We start from the raw sequence: 13,568 nt of genomic DNA, 5'->3' as shown, positions 1-13,568 counted from the left end.
CCAAGAGCTACGCCGAAGAGAGAGAGAGAGAGAGAGAGAGAGAGAACGATAAATAATTGAGGGGAAACGGTGCGGAAGTCGAATCGACGTCGCGCTTTCCCTTCAAACCATCTAATAATTATTTCAGCTTCCGTTTCTCCTCTTACTTTTGTTCCTCACCTCTTCTTTTCATTTCATAGTCTTTTCACCTTTTTATTTCATCGGTCGCCTTCAGTCGTGCCGTTTCTAAACCTAACGACAGCTTGCGCTCGATTTATCACGCTGGACGAAAAGCAACTCTGTTCCTTTGCAAATGAGAGAACAAAAACTTTGACCATTGTGTTCTGTGGAGTTACTATCAGCGATACCTCGTAAGTGATGTTTCCTTTTTTTTTTTTTTTTTTTTTCAAATTTAACAAACATCGCCACCTAGTGACAATGATTTAACTTGTTTTTTTACAACAAAATTTTAACACAAAGAAAGGAAAAGAATTTAAAAACTTAACAACTTATTTCAATTATCGAACATAAAATATGTCTTAAAAAAAAGTAGTATTTAAATAAATTCTAGAGATTAGGGCATAAATAATCCGGAAAGAGTAATAAATAATTCAGGAATTGTAATAACACCTGTGCAGGTAAAATTTAACACACGTGGTTTAACTTCTTGCGCTGGAATGAAGTGCCGCGCACGTCGAGAATTTTTTGTTCCAAAATTGCAATATTTTCTCGGCTTTAAGTATATTTAAATGAAACGAAATAGGCGAAACAAATAATAAATTTGTTACTTCTCAATAATTTCTATCCAGTGATATATCGAAGAGTTCAACAAGAAAGCGACGAATTATTTTATACGGTTTGGTCACTCGTTATGGTCCGCAATCAGTTTGCCAGCGCAAGTGATCAAATATATATATATATATAAATGTCACTATGATATATATATAATATATATAATATATAAATGTCACTATGATATATATATATATATTACATATATATATTACATATATATTACATTTTTGTGAGATATTTGTACGGAGGCTGTTGGAGAATTTAAAACGTCAATTTAACGTCAATTCTTCGTATAATTTTTACAGAATCGTTCAATCATTACAAAATCATCAGGTGATGTTGATCCGCCCGGACATACATCATCCTATTTCGTTCAACTGATCAGTCCTTCAACTGATTGACGACGAGTCAGCCCGTCGTTGGAAAGTTGGAAAAGCTTGAAAGTTTCACGACGATGTAAATCGTCTAGCGGGGAAACATTTTCCAATAATGAGTTAACTCGTCATCCCCTTGAATTAACTTTCGAAGTCCTTCTGATCGGTTCGGGGAAACTTTTTTAATCTGACTTATATAACGCAGAAATTTCGAAAAAAAAGTGTCCGAAGATGAAAAAGTTTGTGTTGAATTAGGCTTGGCGATAATAATCGTCGGTTTTATCATTGCGCGTTTATCTACGTTGCACGGCTATTAAAGATCAATTTGATCCTATTATCGTTGCCTGACGTGTCGCCATGTCAAAAATAAGCAAGTGGCTCGTCGCGTGACTCTGTCGTTTCTGTGAAACTGCATTAAATATCTGGCGTCGTAACTATCGGGACGCCAGATATTTTCGAACGATTTACGATCGAAATCCTTTTTGGAATTGTTGCTGGGAAACACGAAAAATATCGTTGGTGAACGACGACTGCGTGGTAGATTCCGCGCGAATCCGATGGGGTTTTTCTCCTCCGGATTTCTCGTTTCGAGGAATTCGATTTTTCATCCACTTTCGAAACGTTCGCTGACAATCGTTCCCTCTCCTTTCCTGTTTACAAATATCAGGACGAAAACTGTAGATACAATTACTAGAATACTAATTTCATCAGATCGTTTTTATCATTGTTATTATATCTAGGCTTTGCAAATAATTTTAACAAATTCTCATTCCAGAATTTTTATTACTCGGCAGTTCTAATTGCACTATAAAATTCTTATTAATCGGTAGTTCTAGCTGCGTTTATAAAATTCTCATCCATTAAAAGTTTGGACTAGAATAAAAAATTCTAAACGAACGATGACCTCGTGCGGGGATCACATTCCGAGATAACGAGATTTGAAGTTGGATTTCTTCCATAAGAAGAGTACAAACCAGTCCTTCCTTTCCATTTTCATCGAATATTTGTAACCCACGTAGGCAGTAGTGTTAATTCAAATGTAACATGGCTGACTCTTATCCAAAGTCACTATTCAATTAATCACAGTAGTTCCACGATATATAATAAAATTCCTAATAATCCTAATATATCCTAATAATCCTAATATTGCTAAAAATTCCTATTACTAACTGCATTGTAAAATTCTTATTAATCAGTAGATCTAACTGCATTATAAAATTCTTCATCAATCAAGCAGTAACTGAATTGTAAAATTTTTATCAATCACAAGTTTTAACAATATAAAATTCTAATTCAGTTAGTCACTAGTTTCGATTGCAATGTAAAATTTTTACTAGTCAAATTCTTGTAAAATTCATACGAAACACAAGTTTTAACTACAATATAAAATTCTAATTTAGCTGGTCACTAGTTTCGATTGCAATGTAAAATTTTTACTAGTAAAATTCTTGTAAAATTCATACGAATCTTAAGTTTCAACTATCATATTAAATTCTAATTCAGTTAGTCACTAATTTCGATTGCAATGTAAAATTTTTACTAGTCAAATTCTTGTAAAATCCATACGAATCACAAGTTTTAACTACAACATAAAATTCTAATTTAGCTGGTCATTAGTTTCGATTGCAATGTAAAATTTTTACTAGTAAAGTTCTTGTAAAATTCTTACGAATCTCAATTTTCAACTGCCATATTAAATTCTAATTCAGTTAGTCGCCAGTTTCGATTGCAGCGTAAAATTTTTACTAGTCGATAGTACATGTGGCATCGATTCGTCGTTTCCTTCGACAACGTCGTAAACGATCGAACGACGAAAAGATGAAAAGCCGTGAGTCAGCCAACGACAACCACGGGTATAGGCTGTAGCGAAACTGTAAGCGGCACGCTAATCTCCCTCAGGGTGAGTAGCCTCCTTTTGCTACGCTGGGGTTAACCTAGATTTCGATCGAGTTTGCAGGCCCTAGCTGGTAGTAGCACGAGGCTTCGCCAGAACGGACACGCGTCCGCACTTTCTTCCTAGTTCGATGAATTCGTTCGAGACCCGATAACGGATGTGATCGATCGGAGTTTGAGAAAGGAAATCTCTGTTTTGCAACCGGTTCCGGCAACGATTAAACCCGGCGGGTTTGTTTCTTATTCACTGGTCGTTAGATCAGTTGCAGACGATACGACGAAATTCGCACGTTTTTTTCTTTCCAACGTTTTCAACGCGCTGATAACTATTGCGATTCATACAATGCGATAAACAGTCCCGTTTAACGTGTAAGATAAACTTTGACACATTTGTTCGACGGTGTTTGTTTAGAAACATTTTTCCATCTTGCAATTTATTTTCCATCGTCTTTTATACGAGCAACTATAATTGGACGTATTTTATTTTCACAAATGTTTTTTTTTTTTTTTTTTTTTTTTTTTTTTCATTATTTAAAGTCGCATCAATCGCTCGTGTGAAATTATTAGTGACTTAAAACTAAAGCCTGCAATTTATTATATAGGTGTCAGACTAGTTTAGAAGGATTTAAAAAATGATTCTTCATCTTTTAGATAATATTTAAAAAAAATTCTGAAATTTTAATAGAAAGAAACTAGTTACACTTAGAAGAACCTATATTATACGTAGAATATGTATAATATAGATATTTAAGAGAATCTGTATAATAAAAGTGCCATGGAAACAGGTTATTTTGAAAACATTTCATTAACAAATCCATTTTTTAAATATATCGAGTACCGTTCAGTGAACAGCATTCAGTGTCAACATTTGCCACAAATATCGAGAACCATTTTAATATCGCTGAACAAATTATCCCCGACAGAAAAATTTTTACAAGTTCTATATTCTGTCTGAAACTTTTATTTTTTTTTTAAGAACGAACGTTATTTTTAAGAAAGGTGAAAGTTCCTCAATTTTCGATTGAAACTGATACATTGTACAGGACATGTACAATAATCGAAATAACAATAACAAAAATGATTGTACAAAAATTACGGTGCATTGTCGTGCGTAGACCATTCCAAAACTGTGAATTTCATGCATTTTAAATTTTTACAAACATCACTAAACAGCACGTCGCCAAAAGGAATTTTAAATTTTATCTACTATATATTATAATTCTACTTTGGATATTTTATACGGGCATTTTTTATATGCATTTCCGTGCATACATTTTCGCCACTGCCAATTTCCCATAAATCCATAAAATTTGCATTCTAACAATAACGTAGCAATTTTTTACATATTCAACGAATCATCCAAAATCGCCGACTAGTCCAAATGTCGGAATGTCTCTGAGGAACATTTTTTTTTTTTTTTTCTTGTAACGTGAGATTAACTCTTTGCCCTCGGAAACATTTTTTGTATCATCTACCAGCAATTTATTTGTAGTATCGCTTCAAATAAAATGATATAGCACTGAGAATAATCATCCTTCAAGTGGTATTTAGCATGAAATTTTGTTGATTATATTTCTCCAGCATGCTTTTAAAGCAATCACCAAGTATAGTATATAGAAGTTAATGATACATAACTTCAATTTGTCTGAAAAATTTCCTTCACCGATTCACGACTTTTTTTACGAAATTTTATTATTCCTCTACATACGTTCGATTATAATGATCAGCAATTATAAAAGTTTTTTATAATTTTAGCTAAATTTAACTTCTTCACGTCCTTGGCCAAATACAGCTAATTTAAAAAAAAAAAAGAAGCTACTTCCATTCGCGAAATGAACTTCGCGTTGCGAAAATAGTTACTTTTTGAAATTCTGAAACGTGAACGTTAATTTTATTCTCTTTGTTTACCAAAAATAAAATGAAATTAAATTAAATTTCCATTGTTATAAACTGGAATTAAATAGTCTCTAAATTAAATTAAACTAAATTTAAAATGTTCCTAAAGTGGTTGAAGAGTACGATGTCCCCTTACACAAGACAGTCGAGTGCAAAACAACATACGCGATCACGGGGAACCCCACTGGGTTTTCATAATTCCAGTGACCTCGTGGCGGAGTTGAAGTGAAAGACGACGAGGAAGCTCGAACACGTCCAAACAGTTTTCCCGTCGTTCGAATCGCGCCGGTCCCGACGCCGATAATGTAAGTACTTGATTCGATTATCGTTCCGCTTCCGCGTCGTGTTCAAAATACGCTCGGAGCGCGTAATCGGCCGCGTCTTTCCGAAACTCCGAGCAGAAACGCGGGCGGGTGGTGTAACGAGGACGACGCCCGATGCAATCTACGAGTCTTCGAGAACACGAGAAAGATCGTGTCCGTTCCTCCACTCGTTGGGTTAGGGGAACGTTGCACCGAATTAACGGATATAAACGACGAATTACAGCAGTCTTCGCTTAACCCACCAACTCCCAGCGCTACGCTCACGCGACGCTTCAAACTCTCGAACTTCAAACCCCCACCCACCATCTAAACTCTGATTTAATACGTAACCTTTGGCGCGCAACACGCTTTACCTCGACAATCTCGCTGTTAATATGATAAATCACTCGAGGATGGCCAAAGGTGACTAATTTGTACGATGGACTAATTTGTACGAATCCAATGGTGCGTCTTTATTAGTCACGCACGTCGAGAATTCGTTTGTCCCGAAATTGCAACATTTTCTCAGTTTATTTAAGTATATTTTTAAGTACAAACAAAGGCAAAACAAATAACAAATTTATTAATTCTATAGTTACTATATCCAACAATTATTTCTATATAGTTACTTACTCTATATCATACCAACGAGTTGAAAAAGGAAGCCACGAGTTATTGTATACGGTTCGGTCACTCGTTATGGTCCGCGCGAACCAGTTGCCAGCGCAAGCGGTTGGAGTGAGGTTCGAGTGAGAGATTCTTTTGTCGCAAAATTGGAACATTTTCTCAGTTACAAGTATTATTTAAGTATAACCCAGGCAAAACAAATTTATCACTTCTCAATAATTTCTATAGTTGCTATAGCCAATAACTTCTATATACTATTTCTATAGTTACTATACTATATAGTATAGTTGCTATATCCAATAACTTCTATATACTATTTCTATAGTTACTATACTATAGTAATTGCTATACTGTACTATAATAGTTGTTGTCATAACTATTTCTATAGTGACAATACTATAGTAATTGCTATACTGTACTATAATAGTTAGTTGTTGTCATAACTATTTCTATAGTTACAATATTATAGTAATTGCTATACTGTACTATAATAGATAGTTGTCCCAAAATTGCAACATTTTCTCAGTTTCAAGTATATTTAAGTATAACCTAGGGAAAACAAATTTATTACTTCTCAATAATTTCTATAATTGCTATATCCAATAACTATTTTTATAGTTACTATACTATAGTAATTGCTATACTGTACTATAATAGATAGTTGTCCCAAAATTGCAACATTTTCTCAGTTTCAAGTATATTTAAGTATAACCCAGGGAAAAAAAAATTTATTACTTCTCAATAATTCCTATAGCTGCTATATCCAATAACTATTTCTATAGTTACTATACTATAGTAATTGCTATACTGTACTATAATAGTTACTATATATTTTATAATTAACTAGTTACTATATCCAATAACTATTTCTATAGTTACTTACTCTATATCACACCAACGAGTTGAAAAAGGAAGCGACGAGTTATTGTATACGACTCGGTCACTCGTTATGGTCCGCGCGAATCAATTTCCAGGGGTTAAAACCTCTTGCGAGGGAATGACGTGTCACGCGCGTCGATTTCATACGAATAATCGACACAAGGATATTCTACGCGCAAGAATAAGCGAAAAGTGTAGGATAAAATTTTCTCATTCGAGGCGACATTTTCAAGAAAATAGACTCTGAATATATGTCTCGTCAAAAATTGCCTCGACGCGCGTGTATTCGACAAGTCGTCAAACTTTTCTCGAAAACGAGGCGTTTCATTCCACATTTTTCACTTACTTTCGCACGTCGGAACAATACCCTGTTAATAATTCTTTTCCATCACTATCTAGAATTGGCTAAATTCGAGTACACTCGATTTTTCCGAAGACGGAGGCTTCAACAAATGTATTTCTTTTCTCGTGCAGGATCACCTCCTGCTGCTCGGTTTGTTACGGGACGCCCTGTACACTATTTTATATCTTTCAAGAGGGTTGGATGTTGAGGGGTTAAATTTTAATAAATCAGAGGGGTTACTGTAATCCTCGCGAAACGGCCAGCAATTTTATGCCGGAGTTGCTGTCAAACTCCTCGACAAGCGGAAAGATTAGACCTAGAGAGAGAGAGAGAGAGAGAGAGAGAGAGAGAGAGAGAGAGAGAGACGCAATATTCTACGGTATTATTCCCGGTTATATTTATTCCTGATCTTTGTTGATAGATTTAGGTTACAACTTCGAGTTTTGTACACTGACAAGGAAAGTTGACGAGGCGTTGAATTTTAGACGAAATAACACTGAAATGAGTGTCAATCAATTAGGAAATTTAACATCGCCCCATAAACGAAATGTCGGAGTTCGACATAAGCAGCTTCGGAAATAGTATTACAATAATATCGTTGCGAGTGATGGAAAACGATGGTATCGGGTCATTTAAATTTGGCCAAGTGTAAAACGACTAAATGAATTTGGAATACAGACATGAAAATTAAAAATTTTTAAGGCACGAAAGCGACGAAAGGTAATTTTATAGAATTATTTCGAAATGAAAGGGCACGCTTTGAATCATATTAGATAAAATATTTTTTCGTATTTTTATCATATTTTATACGTTTTTCATACTTTATTGTTCATTGCCTATTTACTACGTTAAACTATCGGGTTCAGTTCATTTTCTTTTTCTTCAGATGTCCGATAATTACTTTGAACAATTACTTTGAAGTAAACCGCCGTCTATTTACTACAATCAACTCTCTTATAACACTCATTCTGAAAGTACGGTGTAATAGAGTGCAAAAATTGCAAAGGCTCCCCTACACGATATTCTGATAACACGGTTTGGGTTAGGTTTTCATATAGCACGACTTAATAAATTTAATAAATCCTCAGAATTTTTCCATCACGCTGTTTTCTGTATTCTGAAGTTTCGCTTGCAAGTGGCCAGAGCTAAGTGTATTTGATGAGCATTTGAAACTAAGTTCACGCGTTTATTGTTTTCTCAAACGTAGACAAATCTCTCGACGATGGGAAAGCACGAAAAATCACGTGTAAAACGACGCTGAGAGCGTCATAGCAATTCTCTTCTGCGAGAATTATTCTATATACTATTTCTAAGGACTCTTTAATTTTTAATTATCGTGTGTACATATTTTCTAATACAATATAATAATATAATAACGCAATATGCTGTAATATTAATATATTTGGTTGGCCAAAAAGTAATTATTTTTTTTTTAACAGATGGACACACGTGTACATCTAACCGCAAGTTTATTGTGCAATCTGATACGTGATTGTTCAAGCTCGTTTGAGGAAGAAAAAAAGAAAAATACACGATACGCGTCAACAATTGTTTGCTTTTAAATAATAGAAAATAAAAAAGGAACGTTCTCGTTGTATTTTCACGGTACTACTTTCAACAAGGAAAACAAAAATTCCGTGCATACTCATAAAAAAAACTGTGTCAGAATTGGTTTGCTAAATTTTACTACCGGCGACGACGTCAAATCGTTCTTGGAACTATTTTTTTCATCGAAAAAGATGAGAATGTTTTTTGAACGCGGAATCACGAGCTCGCTTGAAACATGGCGCGAAAGATAAAACGAAATAATTAACAAAGTCTTACAACAAGTCCATAATTAATAAAGTCTAGGTTTCTCATGAATAATTCGCTTTTTTACGCTTACACGCAGAAATAAAACGCAGTTATTTTTTGACCAACATAACGTTAACGGAGTCTTTATCTTTATAAAGTATGTTTTATATTTATTGTATTTAATTATATTGTATCTGTTGTAGATACAATAATTTATACTGCACACTGCATGTTGTATTTACATTTACAGCTTATGCTTTTGTATCGTATGTATTGCAACTTATATTGTAAATATTGTACTTATTATATATAAATTATAATATAATACTATTAATATATATATATATATATACTATATATATACATAATATAAATATACTATTATATATTTGTGTAATTTTATTTATACTAATATATATATATATATATATATATATATATATATATACATAATATAAATATATACTATTAATATATATATAATTATTTATGATTTAGATAAAATAATAAACTAAATAATATACTATTAATATATATATATATATATATATATATGATTTAGATTTATCGTATCATTTTTATTACACAAATTGTATAATATACAAACATTTGTCCCAAAATTTTTGTACGGATTTTGGCATAAGTGACGCGGTTCCATCAACAACGTTCCAACAAGAACCGTCTTTTTCTATTTTTCGTTTTTCGTTGTTCTCTACTTTTTTCCCGCCAATTTTCCAGCTTCCCGGTTAGCCTGCTTTTTCGATTCCCCTCGGCCTTTTTTTTTCGATTTTTCAAACGTTTGAAAAAAAAAAAAAAAAAAAAAAGAAAAAAAAGTTTTGACGATAACCATTCCCCGACTCGCGCGAGGTCGTTTAATTGGCCTCGAGTGGCGCGACGCGTGCGAACGTTCGCTTAACCTCTTAGCTGTGGCGCTGCTTTTGAAAGTGTGTGTCCACATTGTGTCGATAACGATTATACTCGTCAAAGTGGAACAGAGTGTGTGTAAAATTGAATTAAATTACGAGAAAGTAACACTAGTCTTCTTCTGGAAGATAACAATGATTTTATTTATTAATTATTAATATTAATTGATTGGCACTGCCTGCGTTTCAAAATTAGTGTCCCAATTGTAAATGATATTTCGCCTGGTTAGAGCGTACCTTTGGCAAAATGTGGTAGCTTGTAATCATTTCGTCCTTTGTGAAGCATGATGGATTCCGTACTAACTTTCTCGAAAGTCTCTATTTATATTTTGCTACAAGTTTTTAACCTTAATGTAACTTAATTGAAAGTACTGTGCACTTAATGCAACGAAAGTACACTTATTTTGGAAGAAGGGAGGAAGTTATCAACTAATAATAGTCAACATTAACAGCAGGGAAATATTTGGAAACGATGTAAAAAGAACTAGTTAAATCCAGTCTGAAAATATTCCGAAATGTCCAAAATTTGCAAATGTTCTTTATTTCCCACGAAAGAAAATTTCAATTCAAGTAACAAATTGTAATTAATTGCAAATTTTAATTTGTAGTTTCTCGTGCGAGAGAAGTAATTTTTAAAATTACTCGTCATTCACAATTATACTCGTCAAACATACATAATATCTGTAAAATTGAATTAAATTATAAGGAAATAGTTTTTTCTATTTTTCTTTTTTTCTTTCCTAACAAATCAATTGTTCGTTCGTAGAAACCCGGCTTCGCTCGCGAGAGACGATCGCTTTGTCTCGTTATCCGATCGTCCATCGTCCATCGACAATGTTCCACCGCGAATGCATTTTCTATTAGGATAATTACCGACGACGGTATTGTGCGCGCGCGAGTCAGCCCGGTGATTTCATTTTCGGGATTAACGGAGTGTGCTACCGATCATCGTGCTTGTCGATTAAATTTTCATTAACTATCGCGCGGTCCTCGCGCGAGCACATGTACGAAACGCAAACGTAAACGCGAACGCGACCGCGATACGTTGCACGCACGATGCGCGCGACTGCGTCAACTGTCGCGTTTTGTCAATCGGGGGAAGAAACGCGCTTTCGGAAGAATTATCGAACCGATCGACGGAAATTGAGTTGCCCGTTTGCTCAATCGATCAGTTCCGGAAAAAGGTGAAACCAAAAAGGAGAGAAATCGGCTTTATACAGTAAATAAATAAATAATTGGCGCACCTAATCTTCTGGCGACGTCTTCGTGAAAACGTATATAACATATTGGCGGAATTTGTTTTCGTAAATATAGGGTGGCCATTGAAAAACTGAAGGGTTTGAAAAAGTCATAACTCGTTCGTTTTCAATCTTTTTCATTTCCTTTCTTTTTTTTTCTCTTTTTTTTTTTTTGTTGTTATAGGAAAAATCGGCAGAACAGAAATCAGAGTATGCTGTGTCAAATGGATTAAAAAGAAAAACAAATATACTAGCGCACCTATTCTTTTGGCGACGTCTTCGTGAAAACGTATAATATAACATATTGGCGGAATTTGTTTTCGTAAATATAGGGTGGCCATTGAAAAACTGAAGGGCTTGAAAAAGTCAAAACTTGTCCGTTTTCAATTTTTTTCATTTTCTCTTTTTGTTTGTTATAGGAAAAAATACTGGAAAAAAAACCCATTAATTGTATTTCCAAATAGAATAATAAAAAATGATTAAATTGAAAAAAAACATGTGTCTGTAACAGTTGTTTTTGTTTTATATCATTCGGTTTTTCAGTGACCACCCTATAGGTCACTGTGCACAAAGGAATTTCCAGTAATGAGCTGTACGATAATAATACAAGAGATATAAACATTCGAGACTCTCGAGAAAATAATTCGCAGTGGTTAATCTGCGTTTAATGTTGGCGGTATGTTGTTGGAAAAATTACGAAAGTATCCTTTTGTAAGTACTGGAATATTATCGGACATTAGGAAAGGACGCTTCTCTTTAAAACAATATTAAAAATATTTCATATTTTATTCGAATACATAGTAGAACTGCAAGGAAAAAAAACTTTTCACATGCCAGCAATTTTCTGATTCCTGAATTTTTATATTATTATTGTATTAATAAAATGTTTGTATCATTATATATCATTATTATATTAATTAATTTTATTCTATTATTAATGTTATTATCGTTACTTGGTTCTTGAAATTTAATAAAATATTTGTTATTATATTAATTAATTCTATTTTATATTACTGTCATTGTTGTGTAAAACATTACTGGAAATTGCTACTATGCACATTTGCATGTATGTACTTTCCTATATAGTAAACTATTTATGGAAACGGATTTCGTCAATGTATCATTTATTTTTACAAAAATATTTCAAGAAAACCAAGATTGTGCCAATACTTTCTTTCGGCCTATTCGTCGTTTTTAAGAAAAAAGAAATATTGGATGTCAGAGTTTCTTTTTTTACAATCGTTTAAAAGACACGGATATATTCTCTAGAGAGAAACATAATTGTATCAATCCATTTGTTTCAATTATTATCATTTATAATGATATAAATTTAAACGATTTAAATTGTAATGTTGCTTGAAAAACACGTATATTTTTGCCAAAATCAATATTGATTTTTGTCTAGACAGAGAAACATAATTATATAAATCCATTTGTTTCAATTATTACCATTTAAATTATAATGATTCACGATTTAAATTATAGTGTCTCTTAAAAGATACAATTTTTTGTCAAAATTAGTATCGATTTCTGGCCAAAATTAGGTCGAAACATAAATTGTACAAATCCATTTATTTTAATAATCATCGCTTAAATTATAATGATTTATATACAGAATATATTGATACGTAAATGTTGTTCAACTCAAATGAACATTGTAGAATGTACTATAGCAAACGTATTTTTTACCCGACGACATACAAAATGCGTAAAATCGTACGTATGTATATCGCGTTGGAATAATCGTACCGACTTTTGAAATAAATTATTCATTTTTACGGCCAAACAATAGCCGAATGTTAAACCCAATTGTTAATGAAAATTTATTTTAAATACGAAAATTAGACACGTCGAACGATTTCGCTTTCATACGAAAATTTCAAACATACAAAAACATATAAAAAGCGAACTATCGGCCTATGGACGACTCAATTAACAATCAGTGACGGTATCTTCGGTCGTTGTTCTATTTTATGGCTTCTCTTTGATTTTTGCGTTTCGAATCGGCTGCACAGATTGTTAAAAATAGCAATGACGTCAATGAAGAAAGAAAAAAATTGATCATTCAACTACTCATTCCTTTCGTTTTGTCACGGATCAATTTGCCGCTTCAAACTTTCAAAAAAAAAAAAAAAAAAAAAAAAAAAAATAGAAAGAACGTGACTCTCATCGAAGTCGAAGTTCGTAAATCGAAAAAAAGTCAACAGCTTGCGTGGAAATTACCGCGAACAATTACCTCGTTCAATTTCCATCGCCGGAGGAATAAAACAAAAGGGACGTTAAATCATCGAGTGGTCGGGCGCGATTTCAAACTTTCGAGAGACGAATTAGCGGGGAAAATTTATTTTTTCCGTCGAATTCATTTCTCCGAGAGTGAGGGGGAGAGAAGAACGAGGTTAATTACAATTGGCTTAACACTAGAACTAAAAATAATGCGGTCAAAATGACCGATCTATAATTTTTTATATATTAATATTATATTAATTATACATTATATATTAATATTATATTAATTATATATTACA

Source organism: Frieseomelitta varia, unplaced genomic scaffold (assembly GCF_011392965.1).
Source record: "Frieseomelitta varia isolate USP_RPSP 00005682 unplaced genomic scaffold, Fvar_1.2 scaffold_146, whole genome shotgun sequence".
Classification (NCBI taxonomy): domain Eukaryota; kingdom Metazoa; phylum Arthropoda; class Insecta; order Hymenoptera; family Apidae; genus Frieseomelitta; species Frieseomelitta varia.
Note: the sequence above shows the minus strand (reverse complement) of the source record.